The sequence below is a fragment of the Lutra lutra genome, chromosome 10 (assembly GCF_902655055.1).
Source record: "Lutra lutra chromosome 10, mLutLut1.2, whole genome shotgun sequence".
Classification (NCBI taxonomy): Eukaryota; Metazoa; Chordata; class Mammalia; order Carnivora; family Mustelidae; genus Lutra; species Lutra lutra.
In genome coordinates this window covers 44035462-44048727 of record NC_062287.1, presented here as the reverse complement: position 1 = coordinate 44048727, position 13266 = coordinate 44035462, and the positions used below count along the sequence as shown (strand labels likewise).

Below are 13266 nucleotides of genomic sequence, written 5' to 3'. Positions count from 1 at the left end.
TATGTTGGGGAAAATGACTAATAAAACATAGTTCTTGTCCTTGGGAAACTCGAGGTACAATGAAGCCTAAGTACTGACAACTGAATACCTTACAGTATGATACAGTAAATGTTATGTTAGTGATGTGGAGAAAGGATGAGAACAATTTGCCAGGAAATATAAGGAAGAGTTTTACTGTGGAGACTGCATTTGAAGGATGAGTACAAATTTTCCCAAAAGATAAGCAAGGCAAAGGGAAAGAGAAACTCTGGCAACTAATTTGTTTAAAAGGGGACTGATGATTGAGTACTAAATGAAATAATTTATATTGTAGTTTAAAAATATATTAAAGAGGGCGCCTGGGTGGCTCAGTGGGTTAAGTCTCTGCCTTCGGCTCAGGTCATGATCCCAGGGTCTTGGGATCGAGCCCTGCACTGGGCTCTCTGCTCAGCAGGGAGCCTGCTTCCCTTCCTCTCTCTCTGCCTGCCTCTCTGCCTACTTGTGATCTCTGTCTGCCCAATAAATAAAATCTTAAAAAAAATACACATAAGTTAAAAGAATAAATTAACAAAGAATGACTAAGTACACATGGCCAATTTAAACCTTCATTTTTGTGCACACAATGCTCCCTTCTGCCGAGAATTCCCTTTGCTTTGCTTATATTTAAGTGTATAAATTAAAATTATCTGAAAAAAAAATGTTTTTAAATTTATTTAAAAATAACCCACTGAGCCACCCAGGTGCCCCAACTTACGTGTATTTTGCACCTAAGTACCAGGCACTGTGTTGAGTGCTGTGTGTAACAAACATAGTGAACCTTGACAGACATGCTTCTATCATAAAATTCATCTTAGTGTGGAAGAATAAACAAATAATTAAAATCATAATGGATGTTACAAAAAGGGAAGCATAGGGTGTTATAGGTGTGTGTGTATAACAATGTTAAATATAGGAGAAGCTTTTGGAATCTCAAGGAGTGGTGTAAAATGGGACTGAATGGGTTGGAGTCTTATTTTGAAAAACGTTATATATTAAGCATAGGAGTATACATATTACCTTATTAAAAATTAACTGTAGAAATTCCACAGCATGATCACACTTTCTATTTTATGACTGTCATTCTGAAAGTTCTCTTATGGGTGGGATATAGTAGGGATAGATGGCCAGTTGAGAGGTTTTTAAACGTTCAGTCAACAGAGTTTTACTTAGAATTAGCATTTAGGCTGGAAAGAGAAGACTAGGGTATGTCAATCTCTGTCTGAATTTTTAAATAATTTCTTCAATTCCATTTGATACTATTTTCAGGAGACCTCTACTGGATGTTTTCTGCCTATCTTATGATGCATAATAAAGCAAATTAGTAGTCTTATTCCACATCCTTCCACCAAACCCAGCTTCTCCATAACAACCACTAATGTCTTTCAGCTGATTTCACAAAATAAGACATATCGGACTGTTCTCAACTAGCACCTTTGCGTTTTGCTAGTTCTTTGCCAAGCCCTGATTTATATTATATTAAAACGTTAAACCACTTTTTTGTTGATAAAAATCCTAGGGTTTTTTTTGTTTGTTTGTTCACTTAGGTCTTTAATCTTAGCCTCTCGCTGGTACGGGTTTGTTTTAGAACTCTACTGTGTCTCAGGCAATAATGCTTAACGTTGGGTATTAGCAAACTTTGTGTATAGAGCCAGATAGTAAATATTCTGGTTTTGTGGACCATATGATCTCTGTAGTTCCTATTTAGCTTTGCCAGTATTGGACAAAGGCTGCCATAGACAATATGTAAACAAATGGGTGTGGTAGCACTCTAATAAAACTTTTTTAAGGACCCTGAAATTTGAATTTTTACAATTTTAGCATGTTAGGAAATACTATTCTTTTGATTAAAAAAAAAAACCCCAATTTTAGTTAGTTTCTTCAGGCTGTAATAACAGATTACCACAAACTGGGTGACTTAAGATAAGTATTCACACAGTTCTGGAGATTAGAAATTTGAAATTAAGGTGTGGGAAGACTCTGAAGTCTATGGGGAAGAATCCTTCCTTACCTCTTCCAGCTTCAGGAGATTCCTGGTAATTCTTGGCAAACCTTGACTTAACTGGGGCATTTCAGTCCACTGTCAAATGGCTGCCTTCCCTGCATGTGTGTTTCTGTTTCCAAGTCTCTGTTTCCTTTTTCTTACAGACCAGTAGGCATTGGATTTGGGGTTACCCTAGTCCAAGGTGACTTCACTTTGATTACATCTGCAATGGCCATCTCTCAAAATAAGAGAGAGAGGTACCTGTCACATTCACAGGTACCAATGCTTATGATTTCAGCATATCTTCTTTGGGGCAATATTCAAACCATGTCTCTATTTAAAATATAAAAACCATTCTTAGCTTGTGGGGCACGCAAAACAGGTGGTACAGTGGATTTGGCCCCTGCCTGTGTTTGCTAACCTCTGCTCTAGCCAGAGTTGGCTTTTCATTTATTCTCTGATTAAACATCTTATTCTTATTGGAAAACAAGGTGAAAATTGACATTCATCGAACTCCTACTATCATCCAGCCATTTTGTTGAGTGTTTTGACATCTTTTATCTTGTTTAATCTTCAGACAGCACTGTAAGACAGATGTTACTTTTATCACCAGCAGCTCAGGAGATGGACCAAGAACATTGTTAAATTACTTGTTCAAGGTCACAATGCAAGGTAGCCAATAGTCTGGGATTTGAATCTGCACCTGAAAGTGAGTGACACTAATATTTTTCTCTTCCTGCTGTATCAGTATAGTTCATTTGCACGCACTGACTTCACACTACTCTTTGGAATAGATCCCAAACCCTCAATCTCCTTTAGCTCTTCACTAGAATGATTGCACATTCACAGCGTTTCAGATCTGTCGATCACATTGGCTTTGGTCGTGTATAACTGAAAACAGTTCAGTTAGCTTAAGACAAAAACTGGGATTAAGGGAAGGACATCGAGATTGCTCACAGAATCCAGAGAAATGCTAAACAATTAAGTCTCAGGAAAGATGAACCAGGGCAGCTACAGAGAACTCAGCAGTGGGCCCTTTTTTTTAATATGACACTATCATTATAGTGATTCAGCTCCAAAGTCCCACCTCTCCCCTTTCCCCTTGGCCTTTACCCTGAATTTACAAATCCTTTTGGGGTGAATCTAATTGGCCTGGTTTGGGTATAGTGTATCTGATTCTGGATCAAATGACCATAGCAAGGTAGGGGATTTTGTCAGTTCTCTCAGTGACATTTTTGTATCCTACACGGGGCTCCTCTGTGGTTTAGAGGGTCCAATAGAATAATTCCCATCTAATACATGTTACGTGTCATTGTTATTTCCTGGTTATGTGCCTAAAACAGTGACACATTTCAAATTAGAAATGTTACGCCTAGAGATTATATTCTCCTGTGTTCTCCTATGGAACTTAGTTTGTGATTCTCTAGTAGTAGCAGTGTCTTTTCCTCGCACACACCCTCCTTTCTTTTCTGTCCTCTTTCTTTCTTCCCTCCTTTCTCCATTTCTCTTCTGTTTCTTTTCTCTATTATTACCCTGGTAAGCTCTTTTAGTCATATTTGTATTCTAATGAGCCTCATCTAGAGATCATCTTTTGAAAGAGTATTCAGTGATCAGAAAGTAAATAAGGTCCCTAGATGGGAACAAACTTAGTACATATGATTTGTAGCCCAGATGACTATTATGGCTGGACAGAATGGAATGAACTGAGATTGGAAAAATAGGCAAAGGAGAGTTCATTTTCAGGGACTTGTTTTCATTTTATGTTTAATAGAAAGCCATTGAAGACTTTTAAACAAAAGAGTGATCTGATGATTTGCCTTTTCAAACAGTTACTCTAGCTTATTTGGGAAGAAGTAATTGTAGGGGAGATAGGCAACAATATTGGAAACTTCGGGGCCAGTTCTCAGGCTATAATAGCAGATTGAAAGAGCTCCAGAAAGTTTAAATGTCATGTAAAATTGATTTGATTAAACTTTACAGTTTATTTTAGTACAGGTAAATTTTGGCTATCCTCTAAAATTTCTATTAATTTGTTTTAGTCTTTTACCAAAGTAAAATTTGTAGTAAGCATATAACATATACCTCCTCTCTCAGGGCTGTTCTCACCCGCCCTGTCTCTTTTATTGGTTGTTTTCAGCAATGCCGTGAAAAACAGTATGTATTTGAGATCTGCTGTGAGGCATGTTCCAGGAATTTTTTACTTGTGCTAGTGAAAATATTCTAGTTATCTCTTTAAGTAACATAACTTTCCTTGAATTGCATCCTGAAATACTTTCTTGAGTAGAAGACAAAGGAATGAATTATAGCTAGCCTGACATTAATTACCCATACTCTTGGGAACCCAAGAGAGTGTTAACTCAGCCAGTTTAGGAGTCGTCATGCAAAAAAGGTTGAGATCCCTGATCCAGATGAAAGGTAACCATTTTATTTTGTTTATGTATTAATCTTTTTATTTTATTTCAGTTAGAAATAATCATTTAAATTAGGAGATTTATATGAAGCTGACTTACTAGTTTTATTAAAGTGCAGTGCAAATACAGAAAATTTTAATTCACAGGATTAATATAAATCTTTATTGATTGATTGCTTTGAAAAGGAAGTGTAATTCATATCTTTAGCACTAGGCTTTGAAACGCAATATTTGTGGCTATTCCTTTGGAGTCTGGAATCTATATTTTTACATTTATGGCAGCACCAAAAATTTTTTTTTTTAAATTTTTATTTTTTCAGCATAACAATATTCATTATTTTTGCACCACACCCAGTGCTCTATGCAATCCGTGCCCTCTACAATACCCACCACCTGGTGCCCCCAACCTCCCACCCCCCCACCCCTTCAAAATTCTCAGATCGTTTTTCAGAGTCCATAGTCTCTCATGGTTCACCTCCCCTTCCAATTTCCCTCAACTCCCTTCTCCTCTCCATCTCCCCTTGTCTTCCATGCTATTTGTTATGCTCCACAAATAAGTGAAACCATATGATAATTGACTCTCTCTGCTTGACTTATTTCACTCAGCATAATCTCTTCCAGTCCCGTCCATGTTGCTACAAAACTTGGGTATTCATCCTTTCTTTTTTCTTTCTTCTTTTTTTTTTTTTTTACAGCTTTATAAACATATATTTTTATCCCCAGGGGTACAGGTCTGTGAATCGCCAGGTTTACACACTTCACAGTACTCACCATAGCACATACCCTCCCCAATATCCATAACCCCACCCCCTCTCCCAACCCCCTCCCCCCATCAACCCTCAGTTTGTTTTGTGAGATTAAGAGTCACTTATGGTTTGTCTCCCTCCCAATCCCATCTTGTTTCTTTTACTCTTCTCCTACCCCTTCAACCCCCCATGTTGCATCTCCTCTCCCTCATATCAGGGAGATCATATGATAGTTGTCTTTCTCCGATTGACTTATTTCGCTAAGCATGATACCCTCTAGTTCCATCCACGTCGTCGCAAATGGCAAGATTTCATTTCTTTTGATGGCTGCATAGTATTCCATTGTGTATATATACCACATCTTCTTTATCCATTCGTCTGTAGATGGACATCTAGGTTCTTTCCATAGTTTGGCTATTGTAGACATTGCTGCTATAAACATTCGGGTGCACGTGCCCCTTCGGATCACTACGTTTGTATCTTTAGGGTAAATACCCAGCAGTGCAATTGCAGGGTCATAGGGTAGTTCTATTTTCAACATTTTGAGGAACCTCCATGCTGTTTTCCAGAGTGGTTGCACCAGCTTGCATTCCCACCAACAGTGTAGGAGGGTTCCCCTTTCTCCGCATCCTCGCCAGCATCTGTCATTTCCTGACTTGTTAATTTTAGCCATTCTGACTGGTGTGAGGTGATATCTCATGGTGGTTTTGATTTGTATTTCCCTGATGCCGAGTGATATGGAGCACTTTTTCATGTGTCTGTTGGCCATCTGGATGTCTTCTTTGCAGAAATGTCTGTTCATGTCCTCTGCCCATTTCTTGATTGGATTATTTGTTCTTTGGGTGTTGAGTTTGCTAAGTTCTTTATAGATTTTGGACACTAGCCCTTTATCTGATATGTCATTTGCAAATATCTTCTCCCATTCTGTCAGTTGTCTTTTGGTTTTGTTCACTGTTTCCTTTGCTGTGCAAAAGCTTTTGATCTTGATAAAATCCCAAAAGTTCATTTTTGCCCTTGCTTCCCTTGCCTTTGGTGATGTTCCTAGGAAGATGTTGCTGCGGCTGAGGTCGAAGAGGTTGCTGCCTGTGTTCTCCTCGAGGATTTTGATGGATTCCTTTCTCACATTGAGATCCTTCATCCATTTTGAGTCTATTTTCGTGTGTGGTGTAAGGAAATGATCCAATTTCATTTTTCTGCATGTGGCTGTCCAATTTTCCCAACACCATTTATTGAAGAGGCTGTCTTTGTTCCATTGGACATTCTTTCCTGCTTTGTCGAAGATGAGTTGACCATAGAGTTGAGGGTCTATTTCTGGGCTCTCTATTCTGTTCCATTGATCTATGTGTCTGTTTTTGTGCCAGTACCATGCTGTCTTGATGATGACAGCTTTGTAATAGAGCTTGAAGTCCGGAATTGTGATGCCACCAACTTTGGCTTTCTTTTTCAATATTCCTTTGGCTATTCGAGGTCTTTTCTGGTTCCATATAAATTTTAGGATGATTTGTTCCATTTCTTTGAAAAAAATGGATGGTACTTTGATAGGAATTGCATTAAATGTGTAGATTGCTTTAGGTAGCATAGACATTTTCACAATATTTATTCTTCCAATCCAGGAGCATGGAACATTTTTCCATTTCTTTGTGTCTTCCTCAATTTCTTTCATGAGTACTTTATAGTTTTCTGAGTATAGATTCTTAGTCTCTTTGGTTAGGTTTATTCCTAGGTATCTTATAGTTTTGGGTGCAATTGTAAATGGGATGGACTCTTTAATTTCTCTTTCTTCTGTCTTGTTGTTGGTGTAGAGAAATGCAACTGATTTCTAGCACCAAAATTTTTATCTTAATTTTATTTCACTTTCATCAAATATTTTAAAATATTTTACTTAACAGTTGTTGATAGTTATTTATCCTTTCGTTAAAAATGAAAATTTAAATGACCATAACCAAAAGTTATATTAACTTCTAGCAAAAAATTTAGTATACTGTATTCTTCAGCTTTTTTTTTTTTAAGAAGGAAATTTAGTCCTTTGCTAGTAAGAGTGTATAGATTTAGAAGTGCTATGGTTTTTTCTTTATTCTTTTTTTTTCGTATAGCACACACACAGATACACACACACACACACATATATACATACACAGAAACACTTGTGGGAGAAAGGGCCTCATTGATCCATACCATTATGAATCTGATGTTTTTAAAAAGACATGGTTTCCATTTTTGGTGTTAAAAATTGCTTATAAAGTTCCTACGAAGTATAGCCTGTGCATATTTGGAAGTACTAGAAAGGAAGCATTACACTTAAAGAAGACTGGTTTTAATTACTAAATAGGCATGTATACTGTATGTGTTTATAAAATTTATGTTTGCATTCTGACTTTTTATTAGAGTAATTTATGGTGGAAATAAAAGTCAACAGGAGAGGCAAACTAGTACAGGAAATGGTGAGAAATTGTGGAATTAGGGGGAATGATTAAGAATTGGGATCTATTACATTCTTATTAAGAACACACATACAAGTGTAGGTTAAAAAAGCTAAGTTCATTTACTATATATTTATTAACAGCCTGAGCCTGGTAGAAAATAACATTGATTGAGCAATTTTGGATATTTTCCAACTTCTATTTACTTTGTTAAAGCCATAACAAGGTAATCTGGTTCCTTTCGACTTAAATAAGACAAAGAATTCAATATCGAGACACTGTTTATAGGTTGTTAAATATTTTAGTTTGGTGTCTGAGGATAATGTTAAGCATTGTGTTCAATTAGTGTGAACTAACTAGTAGAAGTGCCAGATTCTTAAATGTCTTAGTTCAATTAATACAAAATTCTAAGGGCTCCATTCATTCCAAGTTACTTGCTCCAGGGGTGCCAGCCACACAGTCTCCATAAGCAGACTTTTCTGGGGACTGATCAAGACTCATGGCCTCCAGGTTTTGGGGCGCTGGCATTTCAGTATCTGAAACGTCACTTTTCCTTTTTATGAGCTTCTCTGTTTTTATCCCGTTCTTTCTTCCATTTTAAGTTATGCATGGAGTCAAACATGAATGCTAACACTAATAGAGTTAGAAATGAGTATCATTTGGTAAGACATACTAGAAAGTTATGATAACAAATAAATAAACAAACCCAAGTGAAACTTTATGCCAGTTTAGGATATTGGTCTTCATTAGATGAAATTTTAGACAAAGATGGCAGTAATGTTGTTTTTTCCTATTGATGTTAGGGTGAGGTGGTGGTAAAATGGCGAGGCAGGCACCTTTTTTGTTTGGTACTCTCCCACCTTCTTTTTCAGCATCTCTGTTCCTATTTCTGTTTTTCTTCAGGTATCTATCCTTGTCAGCTAATTTCTTATGTTTCCTGTGTCCAGAGATATTTGCAACTTAATGCAAATCTTTGTTAATGAATGAAAGATCCTGAATGTGATCTTTCTGTGAGAGGAAATGAAGATCCATTTTGGAGGTGAGAGGGACTTTCAACATCTCTTAAATCTTTGTAGGCAGATAAGTGTTCTGTTTGATCGTGCTGGATTGAGAGTCTCACTTTTGTTTTATTCTGTCTAGTTCCAGTTCCTCTTTGAGTGGGTTACGAAGATAACAAAGATTGCTCTAGATATGGTTGTATAGTGTAGTGAAACTCTTGTCTTCTAACCTTTTATAACCTGTTAAGAATATTAGAGCTGGAAAACGAGACTGTAGCCCATCTACACTTTGATGGCACCTTTTTTCTTAATCTCAATTGCGCGTGTGTGCGCGTGCATGTTAGCATGCATGGTTGCATGTGTGGTATATGTGTGTTTACATAGTTCCTCCAGATCTTCTGCTTTGCTGACTCAAGATTTTTGCTCCAGGTGTTTCAACTCCCTGAATACTCTCTTTCTTGTGGGTTTTTGTAACTTTAAGTTAGACAGCTTTTAGAAGAACAAGTTATTCATGATTTCTTTTCGCTACCAAGAGAAAGCTAAGAAAACGCATTTGATTACTGAGTTACTATCACATGGTACCACTAAGTAGGTAATCAGTAACCATTTATTGAAGAAATGAAGAACTTTACTTTGGAAATTTCTTTAGATGTTTCAGGAGATTCGATAAACTTCTGTTAACCCTGAGAAATGTTATTAGGAAATAAGAAGAACTTCTGTCTGTTGCTGATGGCGTGCAAATTAGTACAACCACTTTGGAAAACAGTTTTGTATTCTTAAGTCAGCTTGGACATACACACATTCTACAACTCATTGGCTCATTCTTAAGTATGGACTAGAGAATTTTTTACCTGTGTGTGCCAGGAGAAACCGAAAATATTTAGAGCAGCATGCTCATAATTATAAAAACTCAGTTCAAAAAAAAAAAAAAAAACAAAACCAAAAAAAAACTCCGTTCAACTTGGGAATCCACCAGCAACTGAATGGATAAATAAATTGTATATTCATATTCTAGAGTACTAAATGGCATAGAAGCTTTAAGTCAGTTCTGAGTAACTCCAATGAATTATTTCTTTCAAAAACTCATGCTGTTTCCTATTTGGAAATTAAGCTGCTTTAAGTTTGTTTTTCTTAGTATTATAGCTTAACATTATTAATACCTGAGGCTTTTTTACATATTACTTTCTGGTTTTGTAATTTATAACTTCTACTTTCCTTAAAAATAACCTTAATAGTGGTATGGCCATAGTTGAAAGGAACAACAAAGTTTGTACTATCTGCAGAGTTTAGTTTTACATGCTCTTTACTCATTGTCATAAATAATATAAAACTGTTTACATTCTTTCTTTGGAAAAACTGAGCCCCAACTTAATAAAATATAAATATTTGGGAAACTAGTTCATAACTCTCCAGACATCTAGGACCCCAAATATTTAAGAAGTGATGAATGTGGAGTTCCACTCCAAGATAAAGATTTTTACCTTAACAAATTCTGAGGCAAGTTCTTCAATGGGCTAGATTTATTTGGATACAAGTAGCTGGATACCAACCTACAAGAGAATTAAGATGTAAGTATATTTATTTTTTAAAGTAAGTTACAAGGAGTCTGAAGAGTAGTGGTTCCAGGATTCTGTGATGTAATCAAGAACTCAGTCTAGGGGCGCCTGGGTGGCTCAGTGGTTTAAGCCGCTGCCTTCGGCTCGGGTCATGATCTCAGGGTCCTGGGATAGAGTCCCACATCGGGCTCTCTGCTCAGCAGGGAGCCTGCTTCCCTCCCTCTCTCTGCCTGCCTCCCTGTCTACTTGTGATCTCTCTCTGTCATAAATAAATAAAATCTTAAAAAAAAAAGAACTCAGTCTATTTACATCTTTCTACTTTGCTCTCTTTGGTTCATTGGCTTTTTGCTTTTGTGCTTGTCAATAAATTCCACGATGATGATGATTGTGATGGTAGTAAAGGATGTACAATTAGTATTTCTATTTTTGGGGCAAGGACTTGGTTAACAGATTGCAAATTGGGACACAACTCTTTGAAAGTAATGTTCTCTTGATATTTTAGAAGTCATCTGACTGAAATCCTGACATTATGGAAAAGGAAGGCCTTCTATATTCACATCTCCTTTTTCTGTTTGTGCTCCTTCTTTCCTTACTGTTCTTTTTATGGCCTATAGAAGTGGACTGTGCATCTGGGTATTACAATCATCGTTAATGATTCTGGGTATTCTAGTATGGAATGAATAGCTGTGAGATGTTTTAAATGACTTATATTCAGGTTGTCTTCTAACTTCACCCATTATTTATTTATTTATTATTTTAATTTTTTAAAAAAGATTTTATTTATTTATTTGATAGACGGAGATCACAAGTAGTCAGAGAAGCAGACAGAGAGAGGAAGAAGCAGGCCCCCTGCTGAGCAGAGAGCCCTATGCGGGGCTTGATCCCAGGACCCTGGGATCATGACCTGAGCCTAAGGCAGAGGCTTTAACCCACTGAGCCACTAGGTGCCCCCACCCATTTTTTTGTATTCATTAATTTGGTTGTATAAATGGTTCTATTTCTAATTTATATGTTAAGAGTTTTTATTTTATTTTTCAACTTTGGATTTGACTTTCCATCTTCCATTTTCTTTTGTCTTTTTAGATTGTACATATGTACTTTTTAAAATTAGACTTACTGGTACTCCTGGGTGGCTCTCAGTTAAGTGTCTACTCAGGTCATGATCCCAGGCTCCTGGGATGCTTGCTCAGCAGGGAGCCTGCTTCTCCCTAGGCCTGCTGCCTCCCGCCCCCCGTTTTTGCTCTCTATCTCTCTTTCTCTCTGACAAATGAATAAACAGAATCTTAAAAAAAAAATTAGACTTAATTTTCAGATTATTTTTAGGTTTATAGAAAAATTGAACAGGAAATATAGATAGTTCCCATAATCTCCCTTTTTCCTTTTCCCTATTATTAACATTTTACAGGAAGTATAGCACAGTTGTTGCAATTGATGAACCTATAGTGATACATAATTATTAACTAAAACCCTAAAGCCTGTAGTTTATATTAGGGTATACACTTTGTGTTGTACAATCCCTTGGATTTTTTTTTTTTTTAAAGATTTTATTTATTTATTTGACAGACAGAGATCACAAGTAGGCAGAGAGGCAGGTAGAGAGAGAGAGAGAGAGGGAAGCAGGCTCCCCGCTGAGCAGAGAACCCGATGCGGGGCTCGATCCCAGGACCCTGAGATCATGACCTGAGCTGAAGGCAGAGGCTTTAACCCACTGAGCCACCCAGGCGCCCCAATCCCTTGGATTTTGATGAATGCATAATGTGATGTATCCACCAGTACAGTATCATATAGAATAGTTTCACTGCCCTAAAAACCCCTCTGTTTGACCTGTTCTCCAATCCGTGGCAACCACTGGTCTTTTCATTGTCTTTATAGTTTTGCCTTTTCTAAAATGGAAAAGTTGTTTATTGATTTTAGTCATTATGAAAATGTCATCTGAAAAAAAAAAAGAAAAATTTATTTCTTGTTTTCTAAACTGGCTGCCTTTTATTTCTTTTCCTTGTAGTACTGCACTGGCTAGGACTTCCACTACAATACTGAATAGAAATCAAGCTGACATCTTGCCTTGTTCTTGATCTTAGGAGAAATACATTCAGTCTTTTCACCCTTAAATATATTAGCTATAGGTTTTTTTTTTTTTATTCCCTTTTTCCATTTGAGAAAGTTCCCTTTTATTCCTAGTTTTTATCAAAGTTTTATTATCAGGAATAGATGTTTGATTATGTCAAATGTCTTTCCCGTATCTATAGAGGTGATCATGTGCTTATCTTTTTCAGTTCATGGTGAATTATATTGCTTGATGTTTGAATGTTAAATCTTGCATCCTGGAATAAACCCCACTTGACATGTTATTTCTTTTGTGTTTTATTGTTGGATTCAATGTATTCAGATTTTGTTAAGCTTATTTATATTTATGTTCATGGGGCAAATTGGTCTCTACTTTTCTTGTAATCTCCATCTGGTTTTGCTGTCAGGATAACTGCCCTTTTTGAGTTAAGAAGCATTCCATTCCCTCCTTTTCAGATTTCTGGAAGGGTATGTATAGAATTCGAATTAATTCTTTCTTAAATGTTGGTATGAATTTACCAGTGAAGCCATATGGACCAGGAATTTCCTTTGTGGGAAGATTCTTAACTGTTCTTTCAGTTTCTTGTAGAAACACTGGGCTGTTGAGGCTCTATTTCTTTTTGTGTGAGCTTTGGTAGTTTGTGTCTTCCGAGCAGTTTTTCATTTCATTTATGTTGTTTAATTAATTGGCATAAAATTGTTTGCGTATATTCCCTGATTATCCTTTTAATTTCTGAAAAACTTATAATATGACCCTATTGATAATAGTAGTTTGTGCCTTCTCTTTTTTTTCCCTCCAGATGATAGTCTATGTTGGGAAGTGTTTTGTTTGGGTCTGAAAAGAATGCTTGTTCTGCTTTTGTTTAGGGCAGAGCTCTATAAAAATCAGTTAATTGATAGTATTTTTCCAGGGTCATATCTTTACTGATTTTTCTCTCTGCTTTTCCATCCACTACTATGGAGGGATATATTTCTGACTGTAGTTGTGAATTTGTCTTATTTGTCCATGTTGTTGTATATGTTTCACTCATCTATTTTGAATCTCTGCTTTTAGATTCATAAACATTTAAGTT

At 36.5% G+C, this 13266-nt stretch overlaps 1 protein-coding gene across 3 annotated transcripts in view; it reads left to right on the top strand.

The window, feature by feature from the left end:
- The window catches only part of TMEM135 (transmembrane protein 135), a 253981-nt gene that overhangs the window by 66503 nt on the left and 174212 nt on the right, over positions 1-13266 (top strand). The gene's annotated exons all lie outside the window — the stretch shown is intronic.